This window comes from Grampus griseus (genome assembly GCF_964374135.1).
Source record: "Grampus griseus genome assembly, chromosome: 3".
NCBI classification, from domain to species: Eukaryota; Metazoa; Chordata; class Mammalia; order Artiodactyla; family Delphinidae; genus Grampus; species Grampus griseus.
The window spans coordinates 26,192,255-26,211,276 of NC_139019.1; the positions used below are offsets into that span (position 1 = coordinate 26,192,255).

Genomic DNA, 19,022 nt, shown 5'->3' on the forward strand with positions numbered 1-19,022 from the left:
TGCTGGTGAAGTCAGAGTGTGGGATTGTCTGTTGTTTGGGGCCTGAGCTAGATTTTTCTGGTGAATCGAACTTAGAGGCTAATGCAAGGAACAGAGAGCACCAAGAGTGTAAACTTGCGATTACTGTTAAAACAGGAAGGTCCCAGTGTCTGACTGAAAAATCAGGTCTTCACAGAGTAAAACTATTAATGCAGAGAGACACTGGCTCAGGACTCCCCGAGCTTTTTGTAAGGGGAGCAAATGTTCTTTACTAAAGCCTCGAGGGGAGGGTGTTAAGACAGGCTGCCCATATGGGCACAGGTGGGCTCTGCTGCTGCATCTCAGGGTCCCTCTGAGCACAGGGTAGTGGCAGCCACTGCTTAGAGACGTCTTCCATCTGCTCGTGGGTCAGGAAGTCTTTCCTTCTCCTTGGGCTTCCACTTTCTACTTATCTAACTTTAGGACTCACCTCCTCCAGGAAGTCTTCCTGGACACACATATCCTTCATGCCTGTAATACATACTGTATTTTCCTTCGTGACCCTTAACACAGACTGTAAAGACATATTTATACATATGACTGCTTGCTTACCATCATCTTCCCCATGAGTAGAGAATCCACGGGGCCAGGGCTCCTGTCAGGTTTGCTCACAGTTGGCTCTCAATATGTATTATGGATGGTTGGACAGGTGGGCAGAAAGGTGGACGGTCAATGTGCCCTCTCTCACTCCTTAATGCTCCTGCATGCCCCTCATCAAAAGGCTTAGTTACCTTCCATTGACTTGCCCGCCTTGCCCTGCACACCACGAATTTTAAATGGGCATGGCACATAGTGGGCATTCGTTGTTTGTATCTGCCTCTCCCTTTTGGGAGTTTCCATCTGGTATACAAATATCATTGTATATAAGATCATTTTTCCAAGTATAGCACTGGGAGAACAGCATCCCTTCCCTTAAAATAGGACATCAGTGGAACCACCTCATTAAGTAGATTTCCTATTTTCTGTTTGGTTAAGCTTCCAGAGCTGCTAGCAGCTAGAAAGGGAACTTAGAAAAGGGAACTTTTAACAAATCAACCACAACAAAGGATTGACTATCCCCAGGGAGTTGGTGAAGTAGTAGGTGGAATGTCGGTGAAAAGACTAGCCAAAAAGGCCCCAGGGAAGACAGCATGGAACCTCGAGTCTCAAGATGCAGGTTCTGGTACATAGTCATATACAGGGTCAGGGCCACCAGGAACCTTGGGGGTTGGCTGCTCTATACTTGCTGTTTTATAGGCTAGAAATCCTTGGTGAGAGAGAAGATCGCTGAGCTCTGCTGAGAGCAAACTTGTTCCCCTGGATAAGTCATGTTATAGCCAAGGCAGCAGCGAGGGGAAAGCAGAAGGGCCTGGAAGGAAAAGATGAACGCATCTCAAACACGTGAGGGGAAGAGCTGTGTGTAGCAGACGCGTGAATGTACACAGGTAGCTCCCTGCTCTCGTGTATGTTAAAATGCACAGGGAGGGTACGGTTTAGGCTGATCATCTGATCCCCAGGTGCCACGCTGGAAGGCCTGTTTGGCAGATCTGAGTGGGGTCTAGTTTCAGAAGCTTCCCAGGTGATTCTGATGCTTTTTAAAAAGCAAACCTTTGAAAGATGGTGGCCACTGTAAAGCAGCCAATTCGACCACACACCTTTGTTAGCCACATGGCAACTTCCAGACGTGACCCAAAGTGGCAGGGTCCCTAAGAGTCTCCTGGCTGGGAGCTGGATGAAGCCCAGGGACCAATCTGTGCATGGCTTTGAGATAAGAGGAGCTTTTAGGCCCCCAACTATACCTTCCTCCTTGCTGCAGTCTGGGACGCAGGGAGAGAAGCTATGGTGGTTGTGCTGCTTGTGGGAAACTTGGAAGCACAGACCCCCGAGCCCGTTCTGCATCCTTTGTGAACACAGACTTGCTTGCAGACCTTGGCTGTCATTGCCTTCGCAGACATCAGTTCCTGGTATATGGACTGGTGTGGTTATTGCAGAAGCTGTATTATTCCCACCGACAGCCCAAAGCAGGCAGGAAATCGTACTGATCCATAATTCCCACGGGTTGTATGCTCTTCTCTCCACCGTCCCTAGCTGTGAACTACCCTCTCCTTCCCCTCAGCATCTTAGACTTCCCCAAGTAGATCTCAGTGCATTTAGATGTTCCTTAAGCAACTCTTTAGGTAACTCAGGCCACGTCAAAGAGGCTGCGTGTTGGGGCTCCCCGGGTGGCGCAGTGGTCGAGAGTCCGCCTGCCGATGCAGGGGACACGGGTTCGTGCCCCGGTCCGGGAAGATCCCACATGCAGCGGAGCGGCTGGGCCCATGAGCCATGGCTACTGTGCTCTGCAACGGGAGAGGCCACAACAGTGAGAGGGCCGTGTACAGCAAAAAAAAAAAAAAAAGAGGCTGCGTGAAGCTCGTTGCGGTATGTGGAACTGTCAGAGCGAGATAAGACAGACAAGTCTGCAAGGATCGTTAGTCTAAGAAAATAAGATTTAAACTCGGGGGTGGTTTTTTGTTTGATTTGGTTTCGTACTTAAGGAGATGAAGTGATTATTTAAATAGGTGGGGGGGGAAATAAGGTAAGAATAATTATTTGGCCTGGATGCATTGCCCAGAAAACTGCTGACATTTGAATTAGGCTTATTCCCCTGGCACGTTTTTCTGGGGCCTGTTCCAACTCGTTACCTGGCTTTGTGCTGCATTTTCATCCGAGCAGTTTGCAGTTCTCAAGGAAGTAAACAGCTCAAGTGATTTGCATAGGAAAGCAAATATTGTAAGCTACAGCCTCCCAGCGCCATGGTCTCAGTAGGGTGAGCACACCCCAGGGCAGGGTTGGGGCGGAGTCAGATAGTCCCCTTGCAGTGTGGGCAGAAAGTATTAGAAATTGTATAGATTTTTATCTCATTTCAGATCGTTTTGTGTTTTATAGTATATGTGACATTAGTATAGTAGCATAGAGTTATACATCATGAATCTGTGTCGGGAGTGCCTGATGGCTACACGATCTATAATGGTTGACATCACAGCATGGAGCCGTAGGAAATACACTTTAAAGAAATCCCCTTAGTATACAGTCAACTTTATTATCATTTTTGGATTTGAAAAATTCCTTCACATTTCAGTGGAAATAAAATATGGACTATCAGGGCACGTAATAAAGTTTCTTTGCCTCCACATTAACTTGGATGAAACTGACACCATAGTGGTCATGAAGTGACTTTATCACGTCAAGTAAGTTGGTTCCAATCTTTGGATATTCCATTACAGTATTACAAGATGCCTTTTAGCCCTGCCCCTTGTTATGAATTTTCCTCTTATAAATATCATCCTTATTAATTTAGTTGTATATGTCCACTGGGAGTTGAAGTCTGTGGTCTGCCCATCGAAATGTGTAGTAGAGTATATTAGGATTGAAGGAAGGTGGCAGTGCAGAAATGGAACTGAAATAGACAAAATGATGGCAACCACACGGGGGAAAAAACAGGATTATGTGACTTATAAATGAATATATCTTATATATTATAAATGAATATATCTTATTCATTTATGAGCTTTGCTAAGCCTTTAAGGTAACAGAAATCCTTGAGATGTATGTGTCTTTGGAGACTTTACATGGAGATGGTGCTGATACACAGTCTCACTCTCTTAAGAGAAACAGGATATCTCCACTTAGTTTCAATTCCAGTTATTGTGCTGGGGTTTTGGTGTTTTTTTAGGAAAATCACTTTGACAGTGCATAGGTGAATTAGACAAATAGGCAATGTATGCTAGAAAAAAGCACACCTGACTTGAAGGCTTCATGAGAAGTGGAAGATTTGAAGGGGTTTTGGTTTGTTTTTTGGTTGTTTTTTTTTTTTTTTGCTTTTTCACCACATTGTAGGCAACATGGTAGTACAGAGCCTGGAAATAAAAAGACAGCAGAATATGAGAGATCAGAAGTTCCCCTCTGGAATCCAGGGCAGAAATTCCTTAAAGAAGTAGAGCCATTTACAATGAATAGAATTCTCCTCACCCACCCCCTACTGTAACTGTGTTTGCTTGCCTAGCTTTTTACATAAGTACTGATGTAGCTCAGTGAATGATGTTTGCAGAAAAAAGAAATCCATGCCTCTCCCTTCTGGTTCTTCCCCTTACTTCTTAACTTGGGATATCCTTCCTTCTATTCCTGACTCTCGAAATTCTGAAGCCCCTCATTCCTCAGAGACTTTTCTAATCCCTCCGGCTTTCTGTCATCTCTGCTTTCTCTCATTGCCAATTCCATTTGTCTGTTTCTCACATTTTAGAACCTAGAGTCTGTCGTACAGAGTGAAGTAAGTCAGAAAGAGAAAAACAAATACCGTATGCTAATGCATACATATGGAATCTAGAAAAATGGTACTGATGGACCTACTGGCAGAGCAGGAATAAAGAAGCAGACGTAGAGAAGGGATTTGAGGACACGGGGGTGGGGGGGGAGGCTGGGAGGTAGTGAAAGAGTAGCACTGACATATATACACTACCAAATGTAAAATAGCTAGTGGGAAGCTGCTGCAAAGCACAGGGAGATCAGCTCGGTGCTTTGTGACCACCTAGAGTTGTGGGGTAGGGAGGGTGGGAGAGAGGCCTAAGAGGGAGGGGATATGCGGATACACATATACATATAGCTGATTCACATTGTTTTACAGCAGAAACTAACACAACGTTGTAAAGCAATTATACTCCAATAAAGATGTATTAAAAAAAAAAAACTTAGGGCTTCCCTGGTGGCGCAGTGGTTGAGTGTCCGCCTGCCGATGCAGGGCACACCGGTTCGTGCCCCAGTCCGGGAGGATCCCACATGCCGCGGAGGGGCTGGACCCGTGAGCCATGGCCGCTGAGCCTGCGCGTCCAGAGCCTGTGGGAGAGGCCACAACAGTGAGAGGCCCGTGTACCGCAAAAAAAAAAACTTAAAAATCAGAAAGACATCTCCTGATTTATAAAGGAGTAGATGTTTTCAAAAATTTGTTGGTAAAGCTGATATTCAAATTTATTTCCCCTAGAAACGAACATATTTACTTAATAAATATTTGTAGAATTCTCTTTTAAGCTAATGGTGGCAAATAGGTAGCCTGCATGGCACTGCACACCCCGTCTTCAGCCCCCAAAGCGGACATTTCTAATCCCTCCTAACAGTCATCCCACTGGCACCGGACACAATCTCAGAAGCTGATAATGTGGCCTTGCAGGTGTCCACAACCAAACCGTAGTACTGGCCAACACTGGACTGTAGCCAGCTTTGACACAGCCATCTACATGCTGAGTGCCATGCCCAGTGCTTTGGGGGCTTCGAAGAGGTAGCAGTCAGTCTTCCTCTGTTACAGGATTTGTTATATTCCATAATGAATGAGAGTTATTTCTATACTTTTTATATTCACCTCTTCCGTATAATAAATCTTTAGGAGCCATATGCTACATTGAGCTAGAGGAGGAGTGTCTCATTCCATCCAGGGATCAGACAGGGCTCAGTAGATGGGGTGATGTTTGACTATTCCATAGGATTTCTACAGGAACACCCACAGGAGTGGGTGACACCCTGGAGTGGAAAAATAACACATACAGTGGTCCACAAATAGGAAATTTTAAGGCTTTTTCAAGAATCAACAAATAGTCAATTAAGTGCAAATGTCCAGCCCATGCTTTTAGTTCCACACTAAAAAACTATGACTTATTTTACAAGCTATATACTCACTGATGATTTTAAAGTTGAGTTACAGGGTCAGAGTTTTTGTTTTAAGGTTCCTCAAGCAGTAAGGTAGAGGAAGAGCTGGGCTGAAGAAAGGCAGATGGAGGTGGAGGTGTTTGCTATAGCTACACGGAGAAGTCAGCAGAGCCTGGACCAAAGGAGAGGGGCCCAGAGGGTGGAAAGGCAGGAAGCAGTCTGACGGGTCAATGGAGAAAGGGAGCAGGGCCAGCCGGCTGCCTGGAGAACTGGGTTCTGCAAGCAGGGCTCCTTGGTTACCACCAAGGAGTAAGTTTCCTTCTCCCCCAACCCCCGTTTTTTTTCTGAAGGCAGGACTGATCCTAAGCAGAATTTTGAGTGGGATTTTGTTTACCTTTGAACCCTCCGGCCTCTTGTCATTTGCTCCTCCTTACTTGTTGGACCCTCTCTCCCCAGGTTTCCTGGAGCCCAGTATCCTCATACTGTTCTAAACCCCCACTGAGGCACCCATTCTCTCCCCTCTCCCCTAAGAGGTTGCATCCTCCCCAGAAACCTCTCCTTTCTTCTTCTCCAAGCCATTTTCTCCCCTTCTCCCACCACCGCCACCACCACCACCAACAACAAAGACCAAAACACACACAAAACCCTTTCAATCTCTTCTAAGCCGTATGTTTGCTAACAAAGCAATGCGATTAAACCAGGTCAAATGCTGGCCAATAACCCTATGACACTTAGCAAAGTATGTGCATTTTTTTCATTAATTTATTTATTTTTGTCTGCATTGGGTCTTCGCTGCTGTACACGGGCTTTCCCTAGTTGCGGCGAGTGGGGGCTACTCTTCGTTGTGGTGCACAGGCTTCTCATTGCGGTGGCTTCTCTTGTTGCAGAGCACGGGCTCTAGGTGCACGGGCTTCAGTAGTTGTGGCACACGGGCTCAGTAGTTGTGGTTCGCAGACTCTAGAGCGCAGGCGCAGTAGTTGTGGTACAACGGGCTTAGTTGCTCCGTGGCATGTGGGATCTTCCTGGACCAGGGATCGAATACATGTCCCCTGCACTGGCAGGTGGATTCTTAACCACTGCGCCACCAGGGAAGCCTTCAAATGAGTTTCTTATCAGGATCATTTTTAAATGAAACATAAAGATGAAATCACAAAAGCCTGGATGACACAGATGTTTTTAGAGGAAATACTGTGGTAGAACAGTAAGCCTTGTCTCCAGCAGTAGCTTCCTTAAAATGTCTCTACTTGTCAGTACTTTCCCTTCAACTCATAAAGTTATGTTTCTTAAAATTCTTCAGCTTGTTCCCAATGATTTTGGATAGGGATGGAGGTGGGGCAATGGATAGAGCTCGGGTATGAGTTATTCCTGTAGATGAGAGGTCGGCAGTTGTAAAAGCCAGCTCATAAATATTTCAGGCTTTGCTGGCCAAACAGTCCCCGTTGCAACCATTCACCTCTGCCTTTGCAGTGCAAAAGCAGTCATAGGCAATGAGCAAACTGATGGGCATGACTGTGTTCCAGTAAAACTTTACAATGACAGGTATGGGGCCAGATGTGGCCCCCAGGCAGCAGTTTTCCGACCCCTGCTGTGGGAGATCATGTGTGAGCCTGGGACCACCTCCCCTATTACTACTTCCCCTGTGGGCTCCACGGAACACATCTCAGCTTTCCAGTCCAATTCTTCAAGAAGTGCATGCCCTTAGAAACATATACCAGCAAATCAGCGTGAACTCAACGCCACTCTTGGAAAAAAAAGAACTCAGAGTACAGCTTGTGTTGAGCTGCAAAAGGCAGCAGATGGTCTTAGGGTACTGCCTGGAACTTAGCAGCAGACCAAAATTTCACCACAATGTCCTCAACATAACCAGTTACTGTTTCTCTAAAATCTGCCTAAGTGGCATGTCCAGTTAAAACAGTCTTTTTCTGTTACAATAAGCCATTGTATCATGTAAAACTTCCTTAAAATGTTTGCATAGAAAAAAGGTGTTGGAAAAATCTGACTTGTTTACCATTATTCCTGAATTGGATTTGACTCAGAGGCTATATTAAGGCACCTCAGATAGTTCATCTCTTATTTTCTTTCCTGCCAATCTTCCTGTTTACTTCTTAGGTCTTTTGCATGCCTTTCTTTTTCTTTTCTTTTCTTTTTTTTCTTTTTTTGCGGTACGCGGGCCTCTCACTGTTGTGGCCTCTCCCGTTACGGAGCACAGGCTCCGGACGCGCAGGCTCAGCGGCCATGGCTCACGGGCCCAGCCGCTCTGCGGCATGTGGGATCTTCCTGGACCGGGGCACGAACCCATGTCCCCTGCATCGGCAGGCGGACTCTCAACCACTGCGCCACCAGGGAAGCCCTCTTTTTCTCTTTTGATAGCGCTCCCACGTCTACATTTTGTGTGTCTTGCGGTTTTCCTACCTATGTACACACAACTTGCATTTTATCCTTCTAGAATTTAGGACTAAGCATATCACAGGCCTGCTGCTCCCAGAGATGTGTCCAAGGCGAGCAGACAGCCGGCTTCTGCTGAGAAATGACCCAAGGGTCTGCCTTCACTAGCCAGCCCACAACCCCAGAGAAGAACTCCAAACCCCAGTCTTCTCACTAGGTCATGGGAACACGGCGACAGTGAGCATTCTCTTGCTTTGTAGAGAATGTCTGGACTTGCCTTGCCCGATTTGAAATTGATACCAATTGATACCAAGGAGGGCATCTCCTTCTTGCATCTGCATCTCCTGTTCTTTTTGATGAACTGAGAGTCCCTTGAGGATACTGTCCTCTCCTTGGGAGGGTGACACATACAAACGCACCACAGGAGGGGCAGATGTGGGCCAATGACTGATTACACTTCTGTACCCTTAAAGGTGATTTCTTTGCCTCACCTTTCTGAAAGACCAAGGGATCTACTTAATTTGTATGCCTAAAAATCATCCACGTCATCACCAACGAAGTGTGTTAAGCCTGTTCACATTGTTTGGGGATGATAAATGGGAGAACACGGGAAATGGGCTCAGATGGAACAAGGACAGTATTATTTCATTTGCGAAGCAACAGCCTGAGCACCTCAGTTGACATCAGCTGCTGCTTCTCCCCCAGCTGCATCTGACGCTCTGTGTGGACCAGAGCATGCTGCGGGGGGCGGGGAGGGGAGGGGAGTTTTACTTTTCAGTTTTACTGTTTTCTTCTTCAGTGCTGAGTTCGTCTCTTTGTTGGAAAGCAGTGAGTCTAGCGTAGCAGGAGATTTGTGTTTGAATTTCTGCAGTCAACGCACAGGCTTCTTGCTACTTGAGGCTGATTTATTGTTGTTCCCATTCCCTTTTTCTGAATGGTTTTTCATTCCCAGCGCTGGCCTCTGATGGCCATCTGCTTCTCCTTTGGTCACTCGAACATTTGCCCCAGAGATTTGGAAAATGAGCTTCCTCTGGAAGCCTAAAAATAAGCTTAGTGTGACTGAAGCATGATAGAGAATTCACCACCCTCCCCTGTCCTGTAGATACTGACCAGGGGGATGAGCCAGCATGGCTTCCTAGGGATTTGGAGCTTGGATGTCTTCTGTCACATCTGCAGATTTCTTTTTTCTCTCTCAGGTGTTGGGAACCGTAAAAACATGGCATGAGCTGGGTGCAACCAGTCCTCCTGCAGTTTTCCTGGGGATCAGATGTTCTTACTCAATGGAAATAGTTGGAGATAAAAGCCATACTTTGCATGGTTTGTTTGTAAGGCTTCAAGAGTTAGCTGAGAAAGACAGGTGCTTAGGAGTTAAGCACTATATTAATCACAGTGTGTTCACGGAGATCTCATAAATGCTTTGGACAGCAGTTATAGGACATTTCTAAGTACTAGAGTTTTAGTTTGGACCCAGGGGGCCTGTCTCATGAGTAATGATGGTTTGCTCCCCACCTCCAGAGGACTAAAATTTGCCAGAAGCTAAAACTCAATCCCTATGCTATTTCTCATCCAAAATTATTTCTAGCCACATTGTCCAGTGCAGCTTTTCAGAGGTTCTGCAATGAGATAAAGTGTCCACATAATAATGATATTCAAACAATTAAAATACCAACAAATTCAAATCCCTTTGCAAGTCATAATCCAAAGATGTTCAAATCTAAAACAATTAACATCCAAACTTAAATTTCCTTGACGTTTTGAGTTAAAAACCAAAGTACTTAATGGCCTCCTTTGATCATTCTGATTTCTTGTTTTGTTCCATCTTAGAAAAATGACGTACTTGATGCTGGGTGCTGGGTGGAGATGGTTCCTGTTCTCCATCTGCAGACTGGGCTGTCTTCTACTGTAACAAATATGGCTGTTTCAGCTCCAAGAAAGTTGAATTTGTTCAACGGCATGTCTCTTGTGTACTTTACTTTTTAGTGAAATGTAAATGAACAAAGAGTAAATGGACCCATAATGGTCTCAAGTCGTTGGCCCCACACCCTTGACATGTTAAAAAAAAAAGGAACCAATTCCTAGCCCCTGGACAGTTGTCCCAGGCAAAATTTTGTTCCTAGGATCTTATTTAATTTTGCCAAAGACCCCGTCAAGAACTGAAAAAAGTCTGAGGTTTTTACACTACAGTTTCATGGATGCTGGTAGAAGACATGAGATTCCTGAGTCAGAGACAAATGACTTTATTACTCATGGCACAGCAAGTAACTTTTGGCTTTCTCTAATCCCAGTTTAGGATCCGGTCTCAGTTTAGAGCTTCCTGTTTGCATAATTCCCACTCCCCCCGCCTATGGAAGTGAAGCAGAGGGCCTCAGATAGATGCATACACAGTGGATTTGCTTCACAGCTGGGAACCCTGAACGTAGGCAACCTGAATCTTTTATGATGGGCTAGAAGCAAACTTGATGGCCCTTTGCTCCAGAAAGAGACGTGATTATACTGGACAGTGAACAAACCAGGCCCTTCCTTCTGAGACACTGTCTCTAACCTTCAAGGCTGTTCATCCAACATCCTTGAAAAGATAGATAAATCCAGAGTGGAAACAGCCTGTGCCCCTGTTCACAAGCCGCACAGAAATGGGAGAGACCCATGGAGAATGGTCTCCCAAGGCTATAGCACAGACTCAGTAATAGCAAGTAAAAGAAGATTGATGGTAAAAAATATTCTTGGCTTTTCTTAAAAAGATGCCAGTCAGTCTATAGCAGTTGTTTGGAGTCTATGACCATGAATTTAAACCCAGCGGCAAGAATCTACCTCCCAGTCTGGGTGGAGGAAAATCAATCTGGTCCTGCTTAAAGTGCTTTTCATTTCTATTCAAAAGCCTCTTGATTTGCATTTATACTTTGAGATGAAAGCGAAGGCCTCCCTGATGTACTGCGTTGGGTGTGGACTGTACCTCTGCCAGAGGTTCCAGTTCTCAAGAGCAGACATTTTCAGTCCTGGGCCTCCTTTTCCATCTCCACTGCCTCTTGGCATAGACGTGCTTAGCCTGGAGGAAGCTGCATCTCTCCTCCCCAGTTTACGCAACTGGAAAAACACCCTCTGCAGATTCCTGAACCAAACCTGCTGTCAGGAGTTCTGAAGCTTCTGTCCTAATGAGCTGGTAAAGGCTAATACCTCTGCCACCTGCTCCATGAGATTTGTTTTTCCTCAGGTTTTGAATATTCCGGGGGTCGAGTAGCACTGCTTTCTGCTATGTTTGGGGGTGGGGGGCAGTAATTGGATCCGCCTCTAGTGGTTCGCATCTGCCTCCTTTGGGAAAGACTCACTTACGTTTCTGTTTAACCTTTCTTCTTTCTGTGAAAGACTCCTTTCTTCTTTCGTGGCCCTGCTTGCTGAATCAGTGTGCCATTTTTACTTCTCCTTTGCTTTCTGACTCAGATTTATTTTTTCTAAAATACTCTTCTAGATTCTGTTGTATATATAAAAAAAAAGAACAAAAAGAAAAGAAATAGATTCTGTTGCGTGGGGCCCATCGTCGTGAAGGAGATAGAATCAGTGAGCCTTCTGTTTACTAAAGTATCTATTGTCCTAGTGCGTCTCGACCACCGCCACCTCTGAGCTGGCTAATTCTACCCAGGAAATATTCTCCCATCAGACCAACGTCAAGTTCTGGCTTACTACCATCCTGCCTGGCTCCCCTTTGGGATGCCTGTTTGCTTTTTTATAGTCCTAATTTCATTTATTTCCCAGGCCACTGCTGTTTGGGGGGGAAAAAAAAAAAAACTTTGTCCCTTTAAAATTTACCCAGAAATTGTTTTATTCTTCCTGGTCTTCCTCACCCCTCACCTTTGAATCTGTCCAGACATTCAGACCCCTCTTGGTACAGCCATTCCAAGTCCCCTTGCTCAAACTCTTCATTGCAGTTTATAAATCACATCTCTCATTGTTTTCTGGGCCTGGGACCCCCCCATGGGGGAGTCATTGCATTGTGTTCTCTGTGCTTTTGCTTCCCTTCCTCAGTTGGATTTCCTTAGGTCCCAGTCACCCCCTCTAAACGAGGAATAACCAGTGTCTCCCACTTTTGTGACGCCCATTTTCAGAGTAGTAGTACAGGAGCTGGTACATCTCTTTTCCTTATACACCGCGCTGCCCTTGACCTCACAATCTCCTCTCCCCTTATGTCTGTCATCTAAGATCTCATCTTTTCTTCTAAGGACTTAGCTTTCTTTCTTCAGCTAACATCGTGTTCATCGTGTTCTCTTTATGTTTTTTCTCTTCCATTGCTCCTATTCTGATGGTAAGACCAGAGTGTGTTCTCAAATCCTCCTTTGGTGTCCTGGGCAAAGCTGATTTTTAAAAACTAAGTGCTCCAGGCACATGCCTTTAAAATTGCCTTCTCAGCTGTTAGGTTTGCAGTAATTTTAGGGAGTTTTCTTCTCATCTTGAATTCAGGAAGGTGGCATATTCTCTTTGGGTGCCCATTTGTTTTGTTTTATTCATTAATTAAATCTGCTATCTTTCTGTAGGTATGAAGTTGAAATGTATATCTCTGCAGTCGAGTGGTATAATCATAGTCAATGTAATCATCAAAGCTAGAGGCATCCTGAGATCTAGTGGGGAGAAAGCTTGAGGGTTGTTTTTTTTTTTCTATTTCGGCTAAACCTTCACTATACCCCCATGATACACATTAGGTACCCTACTGGTACCCTCAAGCACATTCTTATTTAATCCTCATAATAACCCTATAAGATAATTACAAGGGAATTTTAACCCTTTAAAAATAAATAGTATCATTGCCACTTTAAAATGTTGAAGAACTGCCTCTGACATCAATACTCTGTTAATATATTATGGGTACAACACATGTGACAACCTATGGTACATGTAAACTTCATTATACTTTTTTTTTTAACACCTTTATTGGAGTATAATTGCTTTACAATGGTGTGTTAGTTTCTGCTTTATAACAAAGTGAATCAGTTATACATATACATGTATTCCCATGTCCCCTCCCTCTTGCATCTCCCTCCCACCCTCCCTATCCCACCCCTCTAGGTGGTCACAAAGCACCGAGCTGATCTCCCTATGCTATGTGGCTGCTTCCCACTAGCTAGCTATTTTACATTTGGTAGTGTATATATGTCCATGCCACTCTCTCACTTCGTCCCAGCTTACCCTTCCCCCTCCCCATATCCTCAAGTCCATTCTCTACATCTGCGTCTTTATTCCTGGCCTGCCCCTAGGTTTGTTTGTTTTTTTAGATTCCATATATATGTGTTGGTATATGGTATTTGTCTTTCTCTTTCTGACTTACTTCACTCTGTATGACAGACTCTAGGTCCATCCACCTCACTATAAATAACTCAATTTCGTTTCTTTCTATGGCTGAATAATATTCCATTGTACATATGTGCCACATCTTCTTTATCCATTCATCTGTCGATGGACACTTAGGTTGGTCCCATGTCCTGGCTATTGTAAATAGAGCTTCAGTGAACCTTGTGGTACATGACTCTTTTTGAATTATGGTTTTCTTAGGGTATATGCCCAGTAGTGGGATTGCTGGGTCATATGGTAGTTCTATTTTTTAGTTTTTTAAGGAACCTCCATACTGTTCTCCATAATGGCTGTATCAATTTACATTCCCACCAACAGTGCAAGAGGGTTCCCTTTTCTCCACACCCTCTCCAGCATTTATTGTTTGTAGATTTTTTGAGGATGGCCATTCTGACCGGTGTGAGGTGATATCTCACTGTAGTTTTGATTTGCATTTCTCTAATGATTAGTGATTTTGAGCATCCTTTCATGTGTTTGTTGGCCATCTGTATATCTTCTTTGGAGAAATGTCTATTTAGGTCTTCTGCCCATTTTTGAATTGGATTGTTTGTTTTTTTTTTTATTGAGCTGCATGAGCTGCTTGTAAATTTTGGAGATTAATCCTTTGTCAGTTGCTTCATTTGCAAATATTTTCTCCCATTCTGATAATTGTCTTTTCGTCTTGTTTCCTTTGCTGTGCAAAAGCTTTGAAGTTTCATTAGGTCCCATTTGTTTATTTTTGTTTTTATTTCCATTTCTCTAGGAGGTGGGTCAAAAAGGATCTTGCTGTGATTTATGTCATAGAGTGTTCTGCCTATGTTTTCCTCTAAGAGTTTTATAGTGTCTGGTCTTACGTTTAGGTCTTTAATCCATTTTGAGTTTATTTTTGTGTATGGTGTTAGGGAGTGTTCTAATTTCATTCTTTTACATGTAGCTGTCCAGTTTTCCCAGCACCACTTACTGAAGAGGCTGTCTTTTCTCCATTGTATATTCTTGCCTCCTTTATCAAAAATAAGGTGACCATATGTGCGTGGGTTTATCTCTGGGCTTTCCATCTTGTTCCATTGATCTATATTTCTGTTTCTGTGCCATTATACTTTTTATACACTTCCTGTGCTTGTAGTTCATACGGAGCGTGGGACAGAGGTTTCTACAATTGCTAATTAAAATACCATTATTCTGAATTGAGGGCAGCCTGATGATAACCACTCTGCCGTATTCTTTGGCTGATGGGCTCCTTTGGTGTAGCTGGGAGCCTCCATTGTCCATCTCTGGAGTAAGGCTGGGAGAGCAGGGAGGAGTGCGGATATTCCAGCTCAGTCCTGCGGCTCCTTTGGAGGCTGGTTCTGTTTGGAGCAGGGCAGTGGTGAATTACAGAGGCCCATACTCTATTCCACGTGCATAGCCTGGGCTTTTAGGAATCCTCTAAAGTTTGTCTAGGTCACTCCTGACTCCTTGGAATCTCCCTCAAAATCAGATCCACTCTTAACCTGCGTCATCACTTCCAACTCTTTGGGCCATTTCTTACACCACTGCTTCAGCCTTACCTTCATTCCCACTTCCAGAGCTCCTCTGTCTCCTGGGCCTTTGTGGGAGGTCTGTGTGCAAACTGAGTTGCTTTGGGGCTTTCTCCAACTCCCGTTTAGGATTCAGCTTTCCCAAGGGAGATCTGTGACCTCACATTTGCTTACTGGTTTCCAGAATTTTGTTGCTCTTGTCTTCTATTCTCTTTGTGGGATTATGCCTTTCGTTTAAAAAAGAAATCTCTTCCCCATCATTTTAGGGCGGTTTCAAGAGGGAAATCTGCCATCTTTAATCAGAAGACTATATCATTTAACTCTTAATTCAAGCCCTATTTTTCAGACGACAACATTAGAGCTCCAAGAGGTTGACAAACGTGCCTAAATTGCTACTAAATGGTGCAACCAGGATTTATGCCCAGGATTCTCAACCACACTCCCCTACCACCTTGCTAGAAAACCAGAAGCTAGAGATGCTTCTTCACTGAGAGAGAATCTCATAGGTTATAGGTGTGGGAAACTACGAATAGAGAGGCTCTAAACCTGGAAATTGGCAAATTATATTAGATTCCATTAATATAATGGCATTGTTCTATGACACGTGAATTGGAAATTGCTGATGAATAATAGATTATATCAACTGTTTCTCTGAACCAAAGGCCTTCCAGGAGAACTTTCTGCACATTTCATTTTAGGACAACGAAAATGACATCATTTCCAGAGCAGTTTGATTTGTTCTGCATGTCTGAAAAAAAAAAAAAAAGTACAGCAAAGGGTCTTTCTTACAGTGTGGACATTTTCAGACAATAGTCATAAAACTGAAGAGAGGTTCATTGTAATCAAACTGCACTTCATATGTTGCTACTTCCTGAAATAATCTGGAACTAATGTATCTAAGCAACCTACTTCCTGTTCATTGAGTTATAAGCCACCTAAAACCATGACAGACTGGTTTTTTGTTACAAGAGGAACTGGTTCCATTTAAATTCAGAACCTTTCGCTAACGTGGCCAGGAGATTCTGAAATAAGATTTCACTTCTGCCTCAAGCTCACCAGTGTGCCCTTTGCCACGCTTTGAGATACCTCTGGGTTCATTCTGATTGATTTTAGCTTTTAGCTACAGGCTTCGGTAGTTATGTAACATACACCACCTTGAGCGTAAGATTTCTTTGGTATAATCTTTTGGTATTTTATAGATCATAGAAACCAAATCATGTCATTCTTTGGTGCATTTCAGGATTTAAAGAAAGAAAATATTGTTTCTTAAGGCTGTGGTTCTTTCTTCTAAACCACCTCCCCAGATTCAAAAAATCAAAGAGCTTACGGCATTCGTGTGTGCGTCATAAAGATTTCAGATTCGACATAGAGCATGTAAAGCTCTTGTAAAACTCTACACCACTCATTTTGTACGCTCTTCACATATAATCTATCCTAGATCCCGGGTATGTGTTGTAAACAAAATGGTATTACTTTAGGGTCTCAGTTTATTTCCTCATCTGTCAAGTGGAGATAATATTATTTACCTTGAGACATATTTGCTGTGCAAATTAAATGAAAAAAAATCGAGGTGCACGAACTGTACAGTACAGTATTGATCATCCAAAGTGTTAATTGAAAAGCATCTCAGGTTGGAGGTGGGAAATAGCCTGGTAATACCTGAAGGTGGAGATCCAGAGACTGAATGTGGAGTCGCAGCCTCGCCTGTAGGAGTTGGGAAGCCTCGGACAGGCCACTTTCCTTCTGTGAGTGCTTCTGTCATCTCCAGAATGTCTCTGACTGTGTGCAAACCTGGGGCTGTGCTGAAAAACTGGGACGCAGAGTGGGAGGAGGAAACCTCACAGGTCCAGGAACGGTGGGCTGGGGTTGCTTTCCTCCCTTGGCACCTGAGCTTCTCAGTCAGCCTTTCTGATTGTCTGAGACTTGACCACTGTGTAGTAAGCCACCCATGTAATGGGCATCAGAGGAGGTAATGACTAGCAAACTGAGGAATACCTTTCTCTGGGAGCCTGGGTCAGGCGGTGTAACCGGGAAGAACCAGGAATTTTACTCCGTCTCCAGCAATTGCTGTTTACAGTCTGGAGACAGATTCTTTCCATAAAGTTTTTAAGCCAAGCACAGGAGAGGCCCTGAGGCTTCTCTCTGGATTATTCCTATTTGCATGTCTCCTTCTGTGCCCACCCCCATCCCTGGCATGTCTCCAAGAGGCTTCTTTTGTACTGTGTATGAATTAATGCCCCAATTTGGTGTTGGGAAAGATGTCCCTCTAGAGAATCTCTAAAATCACCCTCAGGATTCCATTCTTGCCTTTACTTCATAATTTAAACCTGGAGACCTGCCAATCCCGGACGTTGTAATAGGAATTCACCAAATTTATCTTTGTTTTATATATCAAGATTAATTTGTTTTCCCAATGCCTCTTCCTCAATTCGCCTACATCTCCTCATTTCTCAGAATTTTTCTTTTCTTCTTTCTCATCCCAAAAGATACTTGAACTTGAGGGGGATGGGGGAAGCTTCCAGATCTTTTATATTACATATAAGAGTTAGCTAGAAACAATTACCTCTTAAAAAGGGGGCTTACCTGGGAGATTACTCTTACTGCTTACTTTATACGTTTTCATAAACTGAATTTGATATACAATGTATAATTTTTATTATCTGTTAAAATTCAGGGTTTCTTTTTTCTTTACATTATGATTACAAGACTTTCCAATGACTGCTAAGTGGTAAAGGATATCATCTGTGTCTTTTTAAAGGACATGTATGTTCCTTAGTGTGAATCATACCTATTTTAATTAATATGACTTTTTTTCTCCAGAACCTCAAAGGAAAATAAAATTTCAAATGAGAAGCCTCATTTGTTCGATGTATCTCCTAAGTTTTCTACATGTAAATTTACCCCCCAGATTTTTTTTTTTTTTCCCCCGATACGCGGGCCTCTCACTGTTGTGGCCTCTCCCGTTGCAGAGCGCAGGCTCAGCGGCCATGGCTCAGGGGCCCAGCCTCTCCACGGCATGTGGGATCTTCCCAGACCGGGGCACGAACCCGTGTCCCCTGCATCGGCAGGCTGACTCTCAACCACTGCGCCACCAGGGAAGCCCCCCACTCCAGATATTTTCATAACCACTCTCAAGCACATGAGTCTCCTTCTCCTCTCTAATAAGCATGGCTCTTCTTAGCATGTTGGGCTTTTCTCAGATGGAGGACCAAGGGGCCTTGGGGTCATCCTTTCTGCATAACCTCTTGGTGTCTGATAATGTAGACATACAACTTACAGACGTGTGGGCTGACTTCATAGATGCCTCTGTGTGTCCTGGGTGGTGCTTGATTCTGGAAGGTATTTAATCATTACTCAGGAGTGTTAAAAAACAAAATTCAGCTGAGTAAATTTGAAGATCTAATTGGCTTTATTCAGCAATTCATGTCTCGGGCAGCATCCCATCTAGAAAAGAGAAAGGCACTCTGAAGAGTTGTACAAAATGGAAGGTTTTATAGGTGGACAGAGGGTGGGACGGAAGTTACAGGGCTGGATTCTTTCAGGCAAGGTTACCGTCCCTCAAAGAAAAATGGGGTTTCAGGCAGATTACCTCACTGACCAGGAGATTACTGGCTGACTGGTTTAAATTCTACTCCTGGGAGAGGCTGGAACTGCAGTTCCTTTAGGTATGAAGTCTTGGTGGGGCTTAGCACAAGCAACTCCATTTTGGAGTTGTTGTTTCTTTTTTTTTTTTTTTTTCTTTGCGGTACGTGGGCCTCTCACTGTTGTGGCCTCTCCCGTTGCGGAGCACAGGCTCCAGACGCGCAGGCTCAGCGGCCATGGCTCACGGGCGCAGCTGCTTCGCGGCATGTGGGATCTTCCCGGACCGGGGCACGAACCCGTGTCCCCTGCATCGGCAGGCGGACTCTCAACCACTGCGCCACCAGGGAAGCCCTGTTGTTTCCTTTTAATGGGAGTGTAACACATGGAATATCTGGTTGACCCAGGGTGTAGTTATTTGGCTGCCACAAAATCAAGGTTTTACTGTATTTTAAGAATTTTAGAATTGAATTTAAAATTTCTGGTTTAATCATTGTTGTAGTTCGTACTGTAGGGAAAAGCACTGGCCCACCAGTCAGGAGACCTGCAGTCTAC

At 44.1% G+C, this 19,022-nt stretch overlaps 1 protein-coding gene across 1 annotated transcript in view; it reads left to right on the forward strand.

The window, feature by feature from the left end:
• The window catches only part of PDZD2 (PDZ domain containing 2), a gene marked incomplete at its 5' end in the record, with an annotated part of 239,749 nt that overhangs the window by 165,552 nt on the left and 55,175 nt on the right, over positions 1-19,022 (forward strand). The gene's annotated exons all lie outside the window — the stretch shown is intronic.